General features: G+C 44.6%; 1 long non-coding RNA gene and 1 other non-coding gene across 2 annotated transcripts; both read left to right on the top strand.

The window, feature by feature from the left end:
* The first annotated feature begins 7,727 nt into the window (after positions 1-7,727).
* On the top strand, positions 7,728-12,656 carry LOC136751821 (uncharacterized). Its single transcript, XR_010817088.1, has 2 exons — positions 7,728-8,011; positions 12,144-12,656. It is a non-coding gene; the product is annotated as an uncharacterized LOC136751821 (long non-coding RNA).
* Positions 12,657-14,205: 1,549 nt separating this feature from the next.
* LOC136752108 (U5 spliceosomal RNA) lies at positions 14,206-14,320 on the top strand. The gene has a single exon (XR_010817272.1). It is a non-coding gene; the product is annotated as a U5 spliceosomal RNA (small nuclear RNA).
* The last annotated feature ends 2,329 nt before the right edge of the window (positions 14,321-16,649 follow it).

Raw genomic sequence — 16,649 nt, 5'->3', positions numbered from 1 at the left:
GTAAGATGTAACCCTTACCCAGTGGCTAACCCTAACTCTATGTTACAAATGTTCCCTAAAAGCTTATTTTGCAAGATCAATAAAGAACCTTTAGGAATTTTAAACTTTTAAAGATACACATAGGTAATACCAATGTGCTTTCACAATGCCGAAAATAATAATGCGTTTATCTTTAATAGTGAAGATATTGTATAGATGTATATCTATCATATACACAAATAGAAAAAAAACGGTTTCCAAACCGAATATAGAACTGAAACTTTCAGACAGTCCATGAAAAAACGAATGTAAACATTTACACTTCTTAACAATTCTATATATCAATTATATTCATAACCCTAACCCTAACACTAACCCTAACTTTAAGTTACAAATGTTCCCTAAACACTTATTTTGCAGGATCAATAAAAAACTGTCAGGATTTTTTAAACTTTTACTGACACACATAGTTAATAGCAATGTGTTATAACTTTTGCAAAAATAATAATCCGTATATCTTTAATTGTTTTGACATTATTAAGATATAATGCATCTATCACATAGGGAACATTTGTTACATAATAGGAAAAACATACAAATGATGTAACTTTGAATATATTTAATGTTACAGCATACAATTTGGCAGGCTTCATAATAATGGAATTTATGACATACTCTGTAAAAATCAAGCAAATAGCATTTGTTGTTCATGAGAAAAAATATATATAATCAAAGCTATCAGACTTTAGCACGTGGTGAATGAACACACATACGATTATACAGCATTTGTTGCAGCTTCGCAAGACCTAATTTTAAACGTTGTTGGTAAATTAGATACAAAGTGAGGACCCTCTATTTGCATTTGTTCCCCTGTATTATTGCTAAAATAAAGTTTTACTGACATTTTACTGACACTACCACTGCATAGGACACATCTGTAACATGAACGCTACTGAATGGCACATACATTGAAAACTACGGAGAATTGAGACTTATTCAATTTACACTTCATAAATCATCTTAAAACGTTTCCAACCAAGGCAAAACCCACTTGAAATACGTTCATTCACATTTTTTGTAAACAAAAAGACAGATTGTTACATATGTTCCCTATGATGCATCTACAGAGACAGAGAGAGAGAGAGAGAGAGAGAGAGAGAGAGAGAGACAGACAGACAGGCAGACAGACACTAACACAGCCACCCACTCTCCCACACACACACACACACACACACACACACAGTATCTCTCTCTCTCTCACACACACACACGCACACACACACACACACACACGCACACACACACACACTCTATCTCTCTCTCTCTCTCTCTCTCTCTCTCTCTCAAAATTCAAATTCAAATTCAACGTGCTTTAGTGGCATGACCAAAAAGAAGTATTGCCAAAGCAATGGTGACAAACAACAGTTTTTAACATATATATGTACATTTGCATACAGAAATACACAATATGTATGTTAAAAACAGGTAACTGATTAATTTCAATTAATAAAATTCAATCATAGTTCAGAGAGACATAAAACTGATATTGATAGTAATAATTGGGTGTAGCATAGGTGTCATTGCCTGTGTCCAGGGGTGTCCCCTGTGTGAGTGGACTGAGTATCCACTATGTCCCTCAGGCTGTGGCAGGCAGCTGTATACTGGGCTGCCAGTAATATGCAGCTGGTCTCCTCTCCCAGAAGGACTGGCACTTTCTTCGAGACTGGCAGGTCTTGAAATCTCTTATAGAGATCTGCTATTTTGGGGACAAATTTTGCTCATAAATGTTTATATTTTTCACATTTTAGAATAAAGTGCAGCTCTGTCTCGACCTCTCGGCGTTGGCAGTGGGGACACAGCCTGTCCTCTCTGGGCAGCCTGGTCTGCCTGTGTCGGCCCGTCTCGATGGCCAGGCTGTGCTCACTGAGCCTGTATTTGGTCAGGATCCTTTTGTGTTTTTCGTTCGTTATTAATTTAAGGTATTCTGACAATGTGTAGTGTCTTTTTAGGGCCCGATAGCACTGCAGTTTACTTTGTGCTTGTGTGTGTGTTTCCCAATGGGTGATGTAGTTTTCTTTGTGCTGTGTGATAATTTGGTTGACTCTGATTGTGTGCATGTGTGTGTTGCTGTCCTGAGGCTGGCCGGAGTCGGTGTGTGTCTGCGCAGTGAGCCTGCGGACCAGCTGGCTGAGGGGGCTCCTCTCTGGGTTCAGCTCTTGGCATTGCAGGGCCTTGTGGTGGTAGGAGTGTGTGTCGCTGTTTATTAGATGGAGCCAGAATTTAATTGCCCTTTTGTGTATGTTGATTAATAATGGGTATTGGCCTAATTCTGCCCTGCATGTGTTGTTCTGTGTTTTCCTTTGCACCTGTAGGATATTTTTATGCAAGGTTTCTATTGGGTGTGTGTCCCATTGAGCAAACTCCTGCCCTGTGAGGGGACCCCACACCTCACTGCCATAGAGAGCAATGGGCTGGATTATGGATTCAAATATTTTTAGCCAGATTTGTACAGGTATTTTTATGCAAATGTGTCTCTTTATGGCATAGAAGGCCCTGCGCGCTTTCTCTCTCAGCGTCTTCACCGCCGTGTTGAAGCTTCCTGTTGAGCTGAGTGTGAGGCCTAGGTATGTGTAGTGGGTGCAGTGTTCGATGGTGCTGTTTGCTAAAGTGACGTGGTACCTAGTTCCCTGAGGCCTGGCCTTTTTCTGGAATATCATGGTATTTGTCTTTTTCATGTTTACTGCCAGGGCCCAGGTCTGACAGTACTGCCCCTGCTCTGTGGGCCACAGCAGCACCAGGTCATCTGCGTTGAGCAGGAACTTGACTTCTGTGTCATGTAGGGTGAGGCCGGGGGCTGCAGATTGCTCCAGCATTGTGGCCAATTCATTGATGTAAATATTGAATAGCGTTGGGCTCAGACTGCAGCCCTGCCTCACCCCACGCCTCTGAGTGAAGAACTCTGTTCTTTTATTGCCAATTTTAACTCCGCACTCGTTTCCTGTATACATTGATTTGATGATGTCATATGTTTCACCCCCTACACCACTTTGGAGAAGTTTGTAAAATAAACCTTTGTGCCAGAATGAATCAAATGCTTTTTTTAAATCTATGAAAACAAGCAAATATTTTATTTTTATTTTGGTTGACGTGTTTGTCAATGACGGTGTGTAGGGTGTAAATATAATCGGTTGTGCGGTGTTTTGGGAGGAAGCCAATCTGACTCTTACTCAGGACACTGTGCTCGGTAAGGAAGGCCAGTATCCGGGCGTTAATGATTCTGCAGAACACCTTCCCCAGGTTGCTGCTCACACAGATGCCCCGGTAGTTATTAGGGTCCAATTTGTCTCCACTCTTATGAATCACGGTGATCAGTCCTTTATGCCAGCTGTCAGGGAAGTGGCCCACACTGAGCACCAGGTTGAACAGCCGTAGCAGGGCCTGCTGTAGCTCAGGGCTGCTGTGTTTCAGCATCTCGTTGGAGATGCCATCAGGCCCGCATGCTTTCCTGGGCAGCAGGGCGCGCAGCTTCTCCTGCAACTCCTGCTCAGTAATAGTTGAGTCCAGGGGATTCTGGGTGTCTTTAAATGCCAATTCCATTCTTTTTAGTTTCACACTGATGTCATGCTGAGCTGATTTCTCAGTGTGGTGAATGTTTTCATAAAGTCTTTCAAAGTGGTTTTTCCAAAAATCTCAATTTTGAATGGCCAATACTTCAGGTTTTAATTTATTACATTTTTTCCAGTTTTCCCAGAATCAATTTGTGTTAATGGACTCTTCGATTATTGTCAGTTGCTTTCGGGTGTGTTGTACTTTTTGATCTAAGTGTTTCTTTGTTCCTCAGATCCTTCCTTATTCAATTTCACTCCTTGTCAAACCAATTCTCCTCTTTGTATTTTGTTGGGATGTTCTTTTTAATTTTCAATTTTGACTGTAAAGCTGCTTTTTCAAATAGAGAGAGAAGGGGTCTAGGTCTGTGATGGCATAGTCTACCGAGCTGAGCTGTAGGTGTATCTTCCCAGAGAATCTCCCCGGATCCTGCCATTCACGATATACAGTCCCAGTCCCTGACAGAGCTGCAGTAATTTTTGCCCGTTTTTATTCACTCCCCTGTCGTGGCTGTGTCTGAGGGAGCTGATGGGGGTGTTTAAGGGGGTGTGGCCGAATATGTGGCTGTCTCCCTGTGTGCTGGTGAAGTCAGGCAGGCTGCCTGTCCGGGCGTTCAGGTCCCCACAGATCAGCACACTTCCCTGGACCTGGAAGTGGCAGACCTCAGTCTGGAGGTTGGTGATGATCTCCTCATTGTGATATGGGGATTCTGAGGGGGGAACATACACGGCACACAGGAACACATCGGTTTGTGTAGAAATTATTTCTTTGCTTATTTTAAGCCATATGTGTGACTCTGCTGTTTTGATGGGCTGTATGGAGTCACTGAGCTCTGCTTTGTACCAGATTATTATGCCCCCGGAGTCCCTGCCGTGTCTGACGGAGGGCTTCTTCAGGGAGGGCACTATGACCTCTCTGTAGCCTGAGGGACAGTGACTGGACACGTCTGCCCGACACCATGTCTCTTGCAGGATGATGACATCCTTGTCTCTCACTCTATCTCTGAACTCCGGGTCTGTGCTCTTCAGCCCGAAAACTGAGGAGCCCAGGCCCTGGATGTTCCACATGGTGATAGATAGGGATCGCATTTCTTTATACTCTAATTAAGCAATTTATATACTCCTTTGGAATGAGATATATCTGGAAATGTGTGAGGTGGAAAGTAAACATATAAATAAATAGTAATACTGGTGATATGTAAAAATAGGAAACGAATAAATTAAAAAAATTAAAAATAAAAAACTCCTGACTTACACTCCTATATACATACGCATACACACATATATCTACATATATACACATATATGTAAGCATCCATATATCTACATAATTTTTTGAAAATATGTCCATATATATCAGTATATAACTACATTTATACAGGGGTGATTTTCGGATGTGGTAATAGCTAGTCACCTCCTGCAGTGGTTTCTTTGTTATGCACAGTTACTTATCTTATCAGTCGGGTGCAGATGAGGTTGAGCAGGTGTCGGCCACTCTGCTGACCGCTGCTGCGTAGTTGCGCTGGCTGTGCTGCTTGGCTGCTCTGTGCATGTTCTGGATGGGCTCCACTCTGGGTCTGCTGTTCTGTGGTCGGGCGTATCCAGGCTGGGGTCTGCGGTGTCCGGGCTGGGGAAGGTGGTGTGCAGGTGGAGGGCGGGGGCTCCCAGGGGCCGCTCTCCTGATTGGCTCGGGGTTGTTCTGGGTGGTGTGGGTGCTGGAGAACCTTCTGTGGCCATGTGGGGGGCTGTCTGGGTTTCGGCCCAGGGCAATGTCTTTGAGTGTCTTTGCGAAGACGCTCACTGCTTGTTTGTGGAGATTGACGTTGTCAAACAAGCTGTGGGCCCCAAGAGTGGGGTGGTGTGCCAGGTGCACATTTGGCATCAGAGCACATCCCCGAGAGATCTCAGCGTTGATCATGTGGATGGTGTTGGGGTGGAAGGCCTTCCTGTGCAGCAGGGTGGAGATGATGATTTTGGCGTGGGTGAAGGTCTGGGTGGCCCTCTCCGCCACTCTTCTGATGGAGCTGGCCACCTTGTCCTGCTGGGTCCTCAGGTCGTTTGTGCCTGTGTGTATAATAATATGGCTGGGGGAGCCGAGGCTCTTCTCGGACAGCTGCTGAATGGCCCTCTCTGTGGTCGGACACCAGACCTTGGAGATCTTGCCATCAGGGAAGAGCCGCCTCTCATTTATGAGTTTGCCATTTGAGTCTATCAGCAGGGCTACTTCAGTGTTCTTCTTCATGGTAGTCTTTCTGCGTGAGGGGGTCTCATCTGTGTTTGGTTCAGCCTGTGTGTGTGGTGCGCAGGTTTTGTGAGTGGTTTCGGGCTCAGGGTGTGTGTGAGTGCTGGGTGCAGTGTGTGTGTCTGAGTCAGGGTGTGTGTGTGTGTTGGGTGCACTCTGTGTGTTCGGGTCGGGTTGTGTGTGTGTGTTGGGTGCAGTGTGTGAGTGGTGTGTTGTGTGAGAGTCAGTATGTCTGGATGTCATTGGGGTGGGAGGGCTCTGCACATTGTGCACTGCTGGGTTTCTTGAGGGCTAGTTGTTGTGGGCAGTGAATTTGTATAGCTTCTCCTTCAGGCTCTGCACTGTCTTGTCTCTGCATTGCAGTTCCTCTCTCAGGGCCGTCAGCTCCCTCCTCATGGCCTCCCTGTCCTGCTGCAGCTCCCTCACCTCTTCCCTCAGCTCCCTCACTGTGACCTTGTGCTCGTGTTGGACTCTGTTGAGCTGGTCTGTTAACTGCTCTGTGGTGTTGGAGGTTGTGAGCATGGCCAGCACCAGCTCTTTTAGCTCCATCAGCTCCACCTCCAGCAGGGACATGTTCTCCCTCAGCTGGGACACTGTGTCGTGTGTCTGAGGGGTGTCCTGCGCTGGGCTGCGTGTGGATTCCTCGCTGTTCTCTGGCGCGGTGCTCTCCCCTCCGTTCTCAGGGCAGTGTGGGGCTGGACTCTCCTCCTGTGTGGCTGCGTCTGTGCTCTTTTGGACACGTCTCTCCTTTTTCTCTCTGTCAGCCAGCGTTTTCAGTGAGTGGAACTGATTTTCAAAGGTGCCCAGGCTGCCCTCGCTGCCCTGTATTAAGACTGTTCCAGTGTGGTACAGATTGATTGTCAGCATGGAGGTGTCTGGGTTATCCTCCTCACTGATTGACACCTGCCTTCCTTTACTGATGCCTCTCCTATTAATGTGCCTGTACAGTTGACAGATGGCAGCGTGCCAGGCGTCGGTGTGCTCGGTGTAGAAGACCAGGTTGCTGGTGACTTGCTGGTCTCCAGTCTGAGAGAAGTCGGCTCTGAGAGTCTCTGGGTTGTCCTTCAGTATGTGTTGTCTGAGACTCTTCCTGGCCTGAGCGTTCTTCAGGTGCTCTGGGTAATGGATCGCACAGCTCCTGCTCCTGCTCATTGTATCTTTTATGAATTGATACTTTCAAATTCAAACCTCTGTCACTTTTCAAATGTCATATATAGACACAGTTCTGTGTTGATTATACTGTATGCTGTAATATTGAATATTTTCAAAGTTACATCATTTGTTTGTTTTTCCTATCATGTTACAAATGTTCCCTATGTGAAAGATGCATTATATCTTAACATTGTCAAAACAATTAAATATATACAGATTATTATTTTCCGTAAAGTTATATCACATTGCTATTAACTATGTGTGTCAGTAAAAGTTTAAAAAATCCTGACAGTTTTTTATTGATCCTGCAAAATAAGTGTTTAGGGAACAATTGTAACTTAAAGTTAGGGTTAGTGATAGGGTTAGGGTTATGAATATAATTGATATATAGAATTGTTAAGAAGTGTAAATGTTTACATTACATTTTCATGGATTGTCTGAAGGTTGCAGTTCTATTTGTGTATATGATAGATATACATCTATGCAATATCTTCACTATTAAAGATAAACGCATTATTATTTTCGGCATTGTTAAAGCTCATTGGTATTACTGTGACATTAGTTTATTATTGAAAAATATAAATATATATGAAAAGGTATCGTAAAAGAAATTAGAAACACCGTATACATTATTTTACTTTATAGCAGGGAGGAATCGCTATGTGTTATGTTGTTCCCCCAAGAACATATTATTTGAGTTGCATGTTGTAAAGCCGGACAGGTTAGAGTGACGCACGTCTTTGTGTTCTGGATAGAGAGGAGTAGTGGCGCTGCACTGCTGTGCTCGGCATTGTATTTGTAACTGCAACTCGGTTCATAAGAGACATAAACAAAAGTGCCAGGAACAATAAATTGTGTCAAGGAGTCCTGATGTAAACTGAACACCAAACAACATGTCTACCTCCGAAGAGACTCGTTTCACGGTTTACAGACTGGCGGCAGCGAGGGATATTGTTTGCTTTTGTTTTTTCTCTACCGAGGCCGGATGCAGTGAGCTGTGCTTGCGGGTGACTGAGACAAAACCATGTCGGTGGTGAGTGAACTGTACTGTTAAAATCGGAAAATAATAATAAAAACAACGTACGAAAGTAATAAACCGCTATGTCAAGTCATTTAACCGCAAATAGCTAAGTTAAACAAGTATATAAAAAAAAACATGGAAAATCCGATAGACAGATTGATTAATGTTGACGCAGCAAATGAAAATGAAGCGATTCATGCAGAAAGACGCACGAATACGACAGAGTAACACATGATCGTGTTGAGCTGCCTCCTTGCTTTCACGGAGATGGGAAGGATAAAGAAAGTTTCTCTCTGTGGAACACGCGTCTGGAATTGGCTGTAAAAGCTGCACAAACAGCACCAGGATCTTGCAACAATTGTACCAACACGTTTAAGTGCTGATGCACTGTCATACTGGGTTTCTTTACCCTCTGAAATGCAAAAAGACTATGCTAAAACAGTAGAGAAATTAAAATAAGTCTTTGGAAGAAAAGAATACATACTGCATTTTCAAACTTTTGTTAATGCAAGACCCCGTCAGCCTAAAGAAGCATTAGAAGTTTATGCAGCCGAAGTAAGCAGACTTGTGCAAGAGGCGTTTCCCAATTACGGACAGCCAGCTATTGAAATGGAGCGTTTTAGACGTTTTGTTGCTGGTTTAGACCCAGTGCTGCAGGCAAAGTGTTATGAGCATGGTGCAAGTAGATTGGAGGAAGCCCTAAAAATGGCTTGCAAGTGGGAGCGGGTCAGGAAGCATTAAGAACTGCCTCTTCACATTTCTAAAGCACAATAAATGAGAAGGTTCTGGAACAACCATCTATATGTAAATCTGGAAATATCCTAACAGCTATGGTGTCAAGCAAGTCCATTTCATCTACGTCAGAGGAATCCCCCAAATTACTACAAGCTATTGCAGATTTAACTGCAGATGTTAAAGCATTCAGAGTAGAGGTGAGCCAGTTGAAGCAACAGCAAGAAAATCTCAAACATGTGCACAGCCAGTACAAAGAGGGGAAAAAGAACCGTCAGCCCTCTCCAGAATGGATGAAACAAGAGAAATATCGTGCATCACCTGATGGGTATAATTCTTCCTCTAGATCACAAAGAGATGTTTCTTCGCCTTTATAGAAACATGTCTCCTGGACCAAGACCCGGACATCATTCCCTACATAGGCAGAAATATGAAAGGTGGTCTCCATCACCAAGCAACCGTTACTATTCAAGAACTAACAGTCCTAGCAGTCGCTATCACTCATCTCACCCTGATCAGCACTGCAGTTCAAGATATTCTCGTAGTCCATCTGCATCCTACTCACACTCAAGGGACAGGTACACCAGGAGAACACCCAGTCCACATCACCATGAGAGAAGGCCTGATTGCAGATACAGCAAACGTCATCTTTGCTTTGATTCTGAGGATCCCACCTATCAGGGAAACGAGTGGTAGCAGGTGCTGCGGGCCAAGTAGCCGCTACATTGAATAACAGGGACCCAGAGTCTGAAGCTTCAGCGTTAAAAGAGTCTCCAACCTCATATTGTTTTGCTGTTATTGAAGACACTGCTGTTCAAGCCTTCATTGATACTGGTTCACAAATTTCTTTGATCAGTGAAAATTTAAGAATGTCAATTCCAGCACTGAAGACAAAGTCCATCAGAAAGACATACGTGTTGGCAAGGTCAGTGACTGGTGAGTGCCATGATACTCTTGGAACAGTAACCATTAGTATTAGACTTGGAGAGGAGGTTTTTCATCATGATGTTCAAGTGATAAGAAATTCCAATCAAGCTGTCATACTCGGATGGGATTTTCTGCAGAAACACCATGCAGTGATTGATGTACAAGGACAACTACAGTTGTGGAACTGGAAAGTCCCACTGTTGTTTTCTAAGCAAATCACACCTCTTTGTTGCAATGCTGTGACATTTGTGCCAATCTACATTCCTGCAGTGACTGAGATTAATATCATGGCAAAGTTGCAGCCATTTACAGAAAATCAAATCTCAACTCCAAATTACTTAGGAATACTGGAACCTGAAGCATGCAACTACCCAGGTCTGTTTGTTGCCAGAACAATGTCTCCACTGAAGAAAGGATTAACAACCGTTGGTGTCATGAATCCTACCAATGACGACTGCCATGTCCCAAGTAACACACCACTGGGAAATTTTTACTCTCTGATAAATCAGGGAGGTGAAGAGTTCCAGGTTATTGAGGCTACTGTGCACAATATCAGGCAGACAGAAGGCACAAAGTTACCCACAGTGGACTTCAGTCAGTCTAAATTGAGTGATCCACAAATGGACCAGCTGGAGAACTTACTTTTGAAGTATTGTGAAGCGTTTAGTTCACATGAACATGACTATGGCTGCACAGATGCTGTAAAGCACCACATTCGAACTGGAGATGCCCTACTGATCCGCCAACATGCTTACAGGACTTCTCCAGCTTTGAAGCAGGAAATAGAAAAACAAGTTCAGCAGTTGCTGGCCCATGACCTCATTGAGGAGAGCTGCAGCCCTTGGGCTTCACCTGTTGTTTTAGTCAAGAAAAAGGACGGCAGCTACAGATTTTGCATTGACTTCAAGAAATTAAACCCTGTCACCATACGGGACTCGCATCCCTTACCACGGATTTCTGAAGCTTTGGACAGCCTGGCAGGGGCATGCTGGTTTAGTACCATGGACCTGTCAAGTGGTTATTGGCAATTTCAGCTGGCATCAGAAGACCGGGAGAAGACCGCATTTACCACCGGCAGCGGCTTATACCATTTGAAGGTCATGCCAATGGGACTGACCAATGCACCACCTACCTTCCAACGTTTAATGGAGCTTGTGCTTCGTGGTCTACACTGGAAGATCTGCCTCATCTGTTTGGATGATGTTTTGGTTTTTAGCAAAACCTTTCCTGAACATCTGCAGAGTTTGGAAGATGTCTTTCTTCGCTTTTGAAAGGCAGGACTAAAGCTGAAGGCCAGTAAATGTCAGCTTGCACGGGATGAAGTCTCTTTCCTGGGACATGTAACCACCAAGGGTGGTCTCAGACCAGATTCCAGGAAGCTGGACAAAGTGAAAGATTGGCCAACACCAAGAACACCTACTGAGGTGAGAGCTTTTGTGGGTCTCTGTTCCTATTACAGACGATTCGTTAAAAACTTTGCCCAAAAAGATGCAAAACAGGTATGTTCTTGTTGTAATGGATTATTTTACATGCTATGTGAATCTCTTTCCTTTAAAAGATCAGCGTGCAACAAGTGTAGCTCAATGCTTGTTTGAAGACTTCATCCGTCAACATGGTATACCTGAGTGCATCCACACTGACCAGGGCAGACAGTTTGAGTCTGATCTGGTGAAGCAGCTGTGTAGCAAGTTGGGAATTGAGAAGACACGAACTTCTCCGTACCATGCCCAATCAGATGGCATGGTGGAACGACTGAACCGGACATTAAAAGACCAATTAGCTAAATAAATCTACCAAAATGGAGGAGAATGGGATAAATACCTCTCACAGGTGGAACTTGCGTACAATTCAAGTGTACATTCCAGTACTGGATATACTTAATTTTTCCTTGCTCATGGTCGGGAACCTTGTCTGCCTGTGGACGTTTTGTTGAACTGCAGTTCATTCACTACTCAAGCAACTCCGGGCACACCAGCTGCTTATGCCCAGGATGTCTTTAACCGCCTGTCACATGCTTTTGACATGGCCGCCGAGTAGTCGAAAGAATCTAAACTACTGCAAAAGACTCACTATGATCAAAAGCTTGCTTTTAACCCCTATGCTGAAGGTGATCTTGTTTTCCTTGATGATCCTGCCAATCAAAGGAATAAACTTGCTCCTAGATGGAAAGGGCCATATAGAGTTCTGAAGAGGTTGGATAAAGACGGTTGTCTTGGCATGACCTATGAAATCAATGACCCAAAAGATCCACGATCCAAATCATGGATTGTACATTACAATCGGCTGAAGGCATACAAAGGTCCTTGGTCTGACTTACCTGCTCATCCAGAAGCACCTCCACAGCTGTTTAGAGATCCTGATGATGCACCTGTCAGTCCGCCATCAACACTCACGGCTTTGTCTGGAGACGTCCCTTACCCACTTCCAGTTCCAGCGAGCTCCAGTCATCACTTGATGCCGTCTCTCTCTCTTCTTTCTTCCACAGCTCCTGTCCAGAGGGATATACTACCTGTTCCAGGTGTTGATCCACAGCCTGCTCTAGCACTTGAGCCATGCCCAGGTGTCACCCATTCTTCCAGCCTTCGGGATGCCCAAGTCACAGTGCACCCAGAGACTGTGTCTTACCTCAGCGACCGCAGACTCCTGTGGCATTACCTGCTGGATGTACCTAGTGGTCGTAAAGTTATGAAACCTGACAAGTTTAAAGATTTAGTTATTTCGTAGTACATACCTGTTTTCATGTTACATTACAGTTCAATTCAGTAATGGCTTCTAATTTGTCATTCTTAAAAAAAAAAAAAAAAAAAAAAAAAGTTCCTATTGTACTGATATACATCTAATGTGATTTAATTACTGCAACATCAGTTTATCATTTGGAAAATCTAAGTGTGTATATATATGTATATATATATATATATAAATGTAACATTAGAAATACTGTATGATTTATTTAATTAAGAAACGAGGATGTTTTAAATAAAGTGGGGGAAGACTGAGACATTAGTCTATTATTGAAAAATATAAATATCTTTGAAAAGGTATCGTAAAAGAAATTAGAAACACTTTATGCATTATTTTACTTTATAACAGGGAGAAATCGCTATGTGTTATGTTGTTCCCCTAAGAACATATTTCAGTTGCATGTTGTAAAGCCGGACAGGTTAGAGTCACGCACGTCTTTGTGTTCTGGATAGAGAGGAGGTGGCGCTGCACTGCTGTGCTCGGCATTGTATTTGTAACTGCAACTCGGCCTCCAGCACCGGCACCATGTCGGTGGAAAAGCGCTAAGTGAGCTCACACTGAGCTCAGTGTAATGTCTGCAATGGAGAGCTCACAGTGTGACCTAGTCGTGAGTTAATTGACTCAATTCATGGGCTTAATTGGTCAGAATTACCATTGGTTTAAGGTACTCAGGGACTGATGTGTATAGAGACTTATTAAACCTGCAGGATTGTGGTTTTCCCAGAACAGAATTAACCAACTTACAACAATGGAACATGTTAGGTGCTATTGCAACATGGATTACACAAAAACATTGAAATCCAAGTTTGCAGTGGTCCTTGGGCCATTGCGTGGTGATCCAGATCACTTCAGCACGAATCATGCAGTGCTCTGGACTACAACTCCAGGGTCTACTGTGCAGTGGTCCAGACCTCAGAAACTGTATGCATATGATCACTGAAGTATGCATCATAACTGTAGCCAATACTTTGTGGTTAAAATACTAAATTTAATCCCTGTATTGTACGGAATAATAATCCCAACTGGAAAACATAAGAGAAGGGCCTGATAATAAATACAATACACAATAGACTAGAACCCTTAGAATATAATAATATGAACATCTTCATGACTAGTATGATTGTAATTTGGATGATATATTAATGAAAGTTGATGACATATTTTACAGAAAATGGGTTTTAGGAATTGTGTCAAAAAACTAAAAGAATTGTCTTAGGGACCACTGCTCCTTTTTCCAGACCAATGTATAGCCCACTTTTCTTTTAAATTATGTTTAAAACAAAATTGAGGAAGCAGTGGTTAGTTCTGAATCAAACATATTGACCCCATCACTCAATCTGTAGGTCCAGCAGCAAACATTGGAATATGCATAGATATTTGCTCAGACTGGTATAAATGTCCCTAATAAATAACCAAATGCCATTTTTGTTGTTTCAAATGAACGCAACATCTTACCAGTATGTCCTTTTAGTATGTCACAAAGGTTCCCTAATTCGTTTTACAAATGTTCCCTGTATGTTATGAATGTTCCTTAAGCATGTGACGAATGTTCCCTAGTTTATGTTACAGATGTGCCCTAGCACTTCTCTCTCTCTCTCTCTCTCTCTCTCTCTCTCTCTCAATTCAGTGCATTTGTATTGTCAAAGCAATTGGGCATACATACATACATACATATATATGGAAAATATATGGAAAACAATACAATTAAAAATCACAATAAGATGTAATAAAGTACAGAAAAACAAAATGTAATAAAATGTGATCTTTAATACACACAAATATGTATGGCTTGTCGGAAGCGTCTTGGACTCGGGTTCCTCTTCATTACTTATAACGCTTTTGCCTTTTGCTAAAGCTTTCCATGGAGGGGAACGTGGATGAGTTTGTACCATTCTTGGGAGGCTCTGCCTTGTTGGGGCGGAGCTGTGATCCAGGTGAACAGTAGATCGGGCATAGGTGGGCATGTGGGCGGAGGAGGAGGAAGGCCGGTCAAGCAAATAAGCTTGCTAAGGTACGTAGCAGCAGCAAAGAGCACCCCCATCCAGCCAGCCAGGCAGTCTGGCTGGCAGTGACTGAGTGGTTGACAGACGGCAAGCAACGGAATGCACGTGCTCTGTGATGTCATAGCAGTCAGCTCAGAGAGAGGTTCGTGATGTCATCGCTGACCTGGCTGGCTCTGTGTGTCTTGCTGGCTGTGTGTATGTGTGTGTGTGTGACAGAGAGAGAGATTTTTTTTATTTTTAACACCTTTATTTTACAAAAGAAAAACTAATAAAACATTAAAAACAAACTAGAAACACATAAAAGACATGAAAAAAACTCCTGACATAAAGACACAGCCTATTCTAAAAACCACTACACACGTGCTACCAATAAAAGATTCAAATGAATTAAACCAGTTGGTTTAAATGTCCAAAGTGAATGGCACAGATGGCCGCCCTGACCCCCCACATCTGCAGAAAAGCGTCCAGGTCTCCCGTCAGGCTGTAGAAATTGTAATCCAGTCGCACTCTGGAGCTTACGAGAGACCTGAAGAGGGAGAGTGCACACTGTTGCTACACGAGCTCAGTCTGATTTCTCCTACTGCTCAGGATTAGCCAGCTTAGCCTGCCCCACTAGAAAGTTTGCTAACTGACAAACATGTCTGTGGCGCTGCTTGTACAGGACTCCCAAAATAAACACAGTGCGTGAGAAAAGGAGGCCCAGCTGCTTGAACAGGCTCTCCAGTGTAGTGAACAGCAGCTCTAATCTAGGGCAGTGGCAGAAACAGTGAAAAAGTGTCTCTCTCTCCCCACAGTGGGGGCAGGTGTCGCTCACTCTGGGGTCCACTGTATGTGCAAAAGAGTTTGTTGCGATGACGCCATGCAGAAGCCATGCAGAAGCGGGGGCTTGTACAGGCTCCTCCAGGCCGGGCAGGCATCTTCCCCTAGAGCCAGGTGCTCCCTCCAGGGGGTGTCAGGGAGGGGCTGCAGCTGCTGATCGTGCAGCTCCCTCACACTGAGCTGATTGAGCTCCTGACGCTGAGCTGTGGAGACAGACACACTACAGAGACTGTGAGGCGACAGAAGGCGGCCTGATGAGCTAGGGGGGACTGAGAGACACAGACAAACAAGGGGAAAGACGGTGTCAGGGTCCTTGGGCCAGCAGTGCTGCGTGAGAGCCTGGAAAAGCCGCTCCACAGTGCCTATGGGAAGGGCGTTCTGTGCTGCCCAGAGAAATCTGGTTACGACTCTCAATGACCGCATACCCAGCCTGGCAGCCAGGCTGTCGGCACCAACCCACTGTCTCCTTTTAAAATCCAACAAATCCCTCAGCCGGATCACGTCGACCTTAAGCAGGACTGACCTGAGGCTGCTGGAGAGCAGGAGTGGACAGCTAAAACCGGGGTTCCACAGCCGTGGCTCCTCTAACAACCAATACAGACTGCTGCCCCCCAGTTCCCTACCAAGGGAGAAGCGCTGCCAAACCTCGAAAACAGTATGATAAAAAACAGGCAGGGAAGGAAGTATATGGGGAGGTGTCTTAAGTAAAAACATGTGTCTGTCATAACAAGTGTCCAGGGCGGGAGACACTGGGGATCTTGAGGGTACAGGAGCCTCTGAGCTGCATGCAGCCGAAAGGCACTCAGCCTGCTTAACAGATCTACCAACCCCTGTCCCCCCTCCTGGAGCGGCAGGTACAGCACTGTTTTGTGCACCCAGTGCAGCCTGTCCCGGAAGAAATCCAGGAGCAGGGTCTGTATCTGGGACACCAGGGCCGGTGGGGGGTCCAGACAGGCATAAGTGTGACAGAGCATGGAGGCCACCAAGATATTAATAACAATTGCTCTCCCCCTAAAGGAGAGCTGGGGCAGCAGCCAGCGCCATGCCCTCAACCTGCCCTACACCCTCTCCAGCAGGCCAGCCCAGTTCTCCTGCGTCTCCCCCAAAGTCACAGCCAGCACCCGAGGTCCTGAGTGAGACCACTGCAGCCCCGCAGAGAGGGCAGGGTGGGCAGAAACCTCCAACACCCCAACCAGATGAGCGCTGCTCTTGCCCCAGTTGACCCTGGCTGAGGTGGTCCTGCTGAACTTGTCCAGACACTCCCACAATGACCTGGACGTCTCGCTGACCAGACTGTGTGTCTCAGCAGCATAGGCCGACACCCTGACCGCCTGCTCTGGGTGACGAGATGGACAGGCCACCATTGATGTTCAGCACACTAAACACACGACAGTACAGCAGCTGAATAAATTCTACGAACCGCGGGC

The sequence above is a fragment of the Amia ocellicauda genome, chromosome 6 (assembly GCF_036373705.1).
Source record: "Amia ocellicauda isolate fAmiCal2 chromosome 6, fAmiCal2.hap1, whole genome shotgun sequence".
NCBI classification, from domain to species: Eukaryota; Metazoa; Chordata; class Actinopteri; order Amiiformes; family Amiidae; genus Amia; species Amia ocellicauda.
This window is presented reverse-complemented; position numbering and strand designations above follow the sequence as displayed.